Raw genomic sequence first — 6,810 nt, 5'->3', positions numbered from 1 at the left:
AGGTTGTGGGGTGCGTCCGTAAACGAGGTAAAATGGTGAGTAGCAAGTTGTTCGCTGAAAGGCAGTGTTGTAAGCGAATGTCAGGAATGGTAAAAGAGTATCCCAGATTTTGTGGTCGAGTTGGACGTAAACGGCTATCATGTCAGCAAGGGTTTGATGAAATCTTTCTGTGGCGCTATTTGTTTGAGGGGGTAGCTTGAAGCTGTCTTGTGAAAAGCTCGAGAAGCGCGTAGTACTTCATTTACCAGTTGTGACAGGAACACTTTGCCGCGGTCACGAAGCAGTACACGAGAAGCCCCATGACCTAGGATTTTGGCGTGAAAAATAGTCTGCCACTTCCACAGCTGAGCCAGAAATAACTGAGCAAGTCTCAGCATAGCGTGTCAGGTGGTCCAAGGTGGTTACTATTCATCGTTTTCCAGCAGATGTGACGGGAAGAGGCCCGTAAAGGTCGACACCTACAACCTCCAATGGCATCGAAGGGCACGGAAGGGGCTGTAGAGGTCCAGCAGGTGCAGACGTGGGGAATTTACGACGCTGGCATGGGTAGCAGGAACCGACGTACCGCGCTACACTACTAGAAAGGCCAGGCCAGTAATAACGACTTCGAATGCGGTCAAGTTTTTTTAAAACCAAGATGACCAGGAGACAAGTCATCGTGGAAGGCTTCGACCACCTGAAGTCGAAGAGAGCGTGGCAGTGCAGGAACCCAGTGCTGACAGTCAGGGTGGTAGACGTGGCGGCAGAGAGCCCTAATGTCCAGCTTCAAGTGCAGGAGTTAACGACCGAGTCGCGCGTTTGGTGGATGAGAAACTCCCGAAAAGTGGTCCATCATGCGTCTGCAGTATGAATCGGACTGCTGGCGGGAGATAAATGTTGGCACGTCGTCCGAAAAGGCTGACCTTATTGATGCAAGTGTATGAATTTTGGTAGATGTGGCAGTTGAGTTCTCACTAACGCTGATATAGGTAGTTGGAAGTGGGCAACGAGATAAAGCGTCGGTGTCTTGATGTTTTCTGCCTCACTTGTAAGTTATATCAAAGTCGTACTCCTGCAAGCGTAGTATCCACCAAACGAAGCATCCGGAGAAGTTCTTCAGTGTAGAAAGCCAGCAGAAGGCATGGTGGTCCGTAACGATTGTGAAGTGAAGGCCGTGGAGATAGGGACGGAATTTCTGCACCGACCAAACCACAGCCATATACTCTTTCTCAGTTATCGTGTAGTTCTTTTCGGCAGGGGTGAGTGCGCGACTGGCATATGCAACAACTTCCTCTAGGGAAGATTTGTCGCGTTGTAGAAGAACGGCTTCTATACCAAGGCCGCTAGCGTCGGTATGGAGGATAGTCGGTGCGGCTTCGTCAAAGTGACAGAGTAGAGGTTCAGACGTGAGTGCCCGATTCAACAGGTCGAATGCTGTTTCACATTCTTGAGACCACAGAAAGGGGACGTTGGAAGCAAGTAGTTGGTGTAAAGGAGCAGCAATAGAAGGTTCTGGATAAACCGGCGAAAATAGGAGGCGAGGCCAAGAAAACTACGAAGCTCTTTTGGTTTTTCAGGACGCAGAAAGTGAAGGACTGCAGAAATATTGTCAGGGTTGGGCCGGATGCCATCTTTGCTAACGACATGTCCTAAGACCTTGATAGATTTGCTAGCGAAAGAGCATTTCTTAGTGTTTATTTGAAGCCCGGCGCCACCAAGGCATGTCAGAACTTGATCCAGTCGTTCTAGGGGCTCAGAAAACGTTGACGAAAAGATAATAATGTCGTACAGGTAGCAAAGGCAAATTTTTCATTTCAAGCTGCGCAGCACGGTATCCATCATGCGCTCAAAAGTCGCGGGTGCGTTGCAGAGCCCGAAAGACATCACGTTGAATTCATATAACCCGTGAGCGGTTGCGAACGCCGTTTTCTCCTTATCAACTCCTTGCATGGGGATCTGCCAGTACCCAGAACGCAAGTCGATTCCTAAAAAGAATTCCGCGCCTTGTAGGGAATCAAGGGCGTCGTCGATGCGTGGCATAGGGTACACGTCCTTGTGTGTGATCTCATTGAGCGCCTGGTAGTCCACGCAAAAACGCACAGAGCCATCCTTTTTGCGGACCAAAACAGTAGGAGACGACCAAAGGCTAGATGAAGGACGCATGACTTCCCGTTTAAGCATGTCCGCAACGTTTTCTTCTATAATTTTTCTTTCAGCAAGGGACATGCGGTAGGGTCGGTGGTATGCGATAGATGTCCCAACAGTTTGATTTCGATGTGCTGTAGTATTAGTGCAGCCCAGCTTAGACGAGCAAACATCGAAAGAATTTGCATGTTTCTGTAACAATGCGAGCAGCTTCTGCCTCTGTGAATATGTCAATTCACTGCTGATAGCGGTGGTAAAGGCGGAGGAACAAACATGCTCACCGAGGGAAGGTTCCTTTGTTGCGATGGCCTGAAGTGACGTGACAAATACAGGCTCGAAGTCGGCAACACGGGCCGTAGTAGTGCCCTGTGGAAGTAACATCTTCTCCGGTGTAGAGTTTACAGCGGTGACAAGTGCAGAGCCATTGCAAAAACGAACGACACCGGACGGAAGAACTATACCTTTACGAACGTAAAGTGGTGACGGTGAGACCAATACATCACCATGATAGATGTTATTGGACATACTGCTGACAATTTGCTCTTGTAGTGGAGGCAGTTCGATGTCTTTCGCAGCGACCAGACGAAGTGGCTTGTGATTGTCGTCGTCAAGCATGTAGTCGGTGTAAGCGAGGTGAACGACACGTTGTACACAACAAATCGCCGTGGAAGCGGGTGATAGAAAATCGCACCCTAAAACTAGTTGGTGAGAGCAGCGGGACAGGACAGCAAATTGGACATGATGGCGGATGCCGTCGATGTACACACGCAGAGTACTAAACGCGGAATTGCGAATGACGTTCCCTTGGGTAGCAACTAACGTGGGGCCATCGTAAGGCCTCACGACTTTCCCTAAATGTTCACACAAATCCGCACGCATCATAGACAATGTCGCACCTGTGTCCACCAAAGCATCGACTCGCACTCCTTCCACTTCCACAGAAAGCGTGTTACACGGGCCTGATGGAGGAATTTCAGTTCTAATTCCGAATGCAGTTTTTCCTCCACGAACTGCATCATTTAGTTTCCCGAACGAATATCAGATGAGAATGAGACGCGCCGAAGTGGAGAAGTGGAACGGCGGAAGGGCGAAGGCGAGCGGCGTCTCGTGTTTCGGCTGTTTCGTGGTGCAGTCGATGCCGGAGGAGATGGAGACCGGTGAGGGGGAGACGAATTACGCCGACCTTGATAAGACGCCCCAGTGTACGATTCCCGTTCGCGCACGTCGTTCCGACGCTCATTTTGCTGGCGCTTTCGGCAGAAACGAGATATGTGGCCGCGATAGCCACAGTAGTAGCATACAGGGCGAGAGGAGCGCCAATGTGGGGAATAGAAGGCATTCGGGGCACCTGAAGATAGTGCGGTCAGGTGGGCCGGAGGTTCAGGCAGCGCGGAATGGTAGTTTACCGGGGGAGTGGGAGCAACTGATGCGTAGGATGGACACAGCAATGTCGCTTGGGCATTGCTGGGAGGCACGGCAGCAACTTCAGGGTACGTGGGTATGGGGCGTGGAGCAGGTGGCTGTATGGGCGCAACGCCGGTCAGCGATGTAAGTTCCTCCGTGACGATGTCACGCAAGGGCACTCCCGAAGACTGTGTAGGACGCGGTGTAGGAGATGTAAAGCCGGTAGACCGCAATTCTTCACGTATAATGTCCCGGATGAGGTCACGCAGGTGGCCATGAGACGTAGAGTGATGGTCGTCAAAGTCCGGTTGGAGGCGAACAGAGTCTAGCGTATCAAGGCGCTGGCATGTCGTCAAGACATCAGCGATGGTAGCTGGGTTTTGGACAGCAAGTGCATTAAAAGCAACAGGCCTAATGCCTTTCAATATGCGGCGCACTTTATCCGATTCCGGCATGAATTGATTGACACGCAGGCACAGTGCGAGGACATCCTCGATGTATGAAGTGTACGATTCACCAGGATGTTGTCGGCGAGTATCAAGTGTCCTCTTCGCGACGGCGGATCGAATGTCCGGTGTCCCGAAAACGTGTCGCAGCTGCTGCTGGAAGGTAGCCCAGTCGGGTAGGTCAATGGCGTGTTGGAAATACCACGTCTTTGTGACTCCGGTTGGATTAAAAGGGACGTTACGCAGTTTGGCGGCCTCGTCCCATCGATTAGCGACACTTACGCGGTTGTAGTCGTCGAGCCAGTCTTCTACGTCTTCTCCACGAAGGCCAGCGAAGAGCGGGGGTTCCCGCTGATGTCCGTGTATGTAAATAGGAGGGGCAGCTTGCGTCGGTGCGTGGTTGATGACATCAGCTCCGGTAAGCTCGGTCTGGGACATGCTGCCTGACAGTGGGCGCAATCTGCGGGAGGTAAGAGGACTGAAAATCCACCTCCACCACGTATGAAGTATTGTAAGTCTTGGTTGCGACCGCGTTTAATTGAGGAAAGATCTCGCAAAACGAACGGGCCGAGCCAGTGCACAGACTATGACGATAATGGTGACCCCGAGTGGCAATGAGGACTAAGAGACAAGCAGATGATGGTGATTGTGATCATGCAGGATTGAGGACGATGTAAGTAACAAATGACCACTTTATATATATATATATATATATATATATATATATATATATATATATATATATATATATATATATATATATATATTTATATATATATATATATATATATATATATATATATGGAAGTAGATGCGCTTTAACATAACAACTGTTTATTGGGCCGGCGTTTCGACGGGAACCCCGTCTTTTTCAAGGCATAATACTATTTACACATGTTCCGTGTCCTCTTATCCCTACTGAAACATTCCGTAAGATGCGGAGACCTCAAGTACGGAATTATTGGAATATGGAAGACGTATGATGCGGACTCCGCATAAGACGTTTGATGCGGACTCCGCATAAGACTTATTATGCGGACTCCGCATCTAATGGAAAGACGTATCATGCGGAAATTACTGAAATGTGTGCATGTTACGTCTGAATCTAGTGCAAAGCAATATAATGTGTAAATTAAATATACGTCCACATCTTGAGTACATGCAATACTGTGTACAAATCACAATATTCCTAAATGTGCATGATGAGGGATTGAATCATCGGCATCTTTTTAATTGTCGTGATGCGCAAGCAAAATTACCTTTTAAATAAAATACGCTACAAAACTACTAAATAAACATGCAAAAGATCATAAATGATGGTTACATTGCAACACATTAATGCAGTGTTCTATGCAAGACTTAAAGAACTTATAAAGTTATTATTTTCAATGGAGAAGCATTATATACACTTCAGCCCTGCTACAATCAATATATTTTTTATTTGTCTGTATGCTCCAGCTGTGAATAGTGACATTGCGGTGTTGATCGTACACAAATGAGGGGACTGCACCGTAATTTCACGAGCTCCACCTAAGCCACAGGATGGTGGCACAAAACACAATGTAACAGCAATTTTAGAACGAAATGTTTAAACATAAATAATAATCATAGCACTGTGAAAGTGCGGCGCTGTGTTTATCTCATGAATGTCTTGTGGAGATCGGCGCAATGCTGCTTGAGGCTCTGGCACCACTGTAAATTTCGAAGGTCACTGCCATAAAACTTATGTGTCCTTCATAGGCACCTGGATATGAAACTATTTGGCACAAATAATGTCAGAGACACATGTTAGCACAATAGTTCACATGCACAAGAAATATAACACACAATGAAACTGAAAATGTAAGGCACACAATCCTTCATGTTATGCATATATGAATAATAGAAGGATAGAGTGTATAAATTAGTTCTGCCACATCAAAAAAAACAGCATGCTTATCACAGTGAAAATAACTAGGTTGTCACGATTTTCAATGGTAGAGATAATTGATTATATGTCCTTATGAAATTATGATTTAAATGCTTCCTGCACAGTAAAACTTTAGGAACTGCAAGTGAAAGCTCTCAATGTTCATTTAACAGTGTGTGCATGTACGTCTGCTGCCTTTATACTATACAGTTTGTGCACAAATTTGGCATCTTGAACAATTTTGAGAGTTAAACCTATGCAACTTATGAAGGTTAAAATCACAATGAAAGCAAGCAGGACCAGACAGGTGCCATTAAAAAGCTGTGCAAGCCAGATAACTATAACCGAACTGCACACATATAGGGAAGCAAGAGTAACAGAAATTCGGCTGCTGACCCGCAGGTCGCGGTATCAAATCCCGGCTCCATTTCCGATGGAGGCAGAAATGCTGTAGGCCCGTGTGCTCAAATTTGGGTGTACGTTAAAGAACCCCAAGTGGTCGAAGTTTTCAGTGCCCTTTACTACGGCGTCTCTCATAACCGTATAGTGGTTTTCGGATGTGAAATCCCACATATAAATCAAGAGTAACAGAAATAAACTGCCAACAGAAAAGTTGGGTGCATGTGCTATCTGTAAGTGCTTACACCTTACTACATACAGCAGGCTCATTCCATTTTAAATACCGATATTGAAAATAACTGCTCTATTAGAAATGTAAAAGGTAAGGTAAAACTGAACGACTCTACAAAAAGTGACTCTATTATGACATCACGTTTTCTTATAACAAAATTCACTAAGACTCTGAAATATCATTATGCAAGAAAATCTTCAAAAGAACAATCAAGTTTGAAGTCATAATTTTTAATATGGCTACTATGACTATAACCAAGAAATCGACCTCAATATGCCTAATGTTAGTTTTTAAGG

This window comes from Rhipicephalus microplus, chromosome X, assembly GCF_043290135.1.
Source record: "Rhipicephalus microplus isolate Deutch F79 chromosome X, USDA_Rmic, whole genome shotgun sequence".
Lineage (NCBI taxonomy): Eukaryota > Metazoa > Arthropoda > Arachnida > Ixodida > Ixodidae > Rhipicephalus > Rhipicephalus microplus.
Note: the sequence above shows the minus strand (reverse complement) of the source record.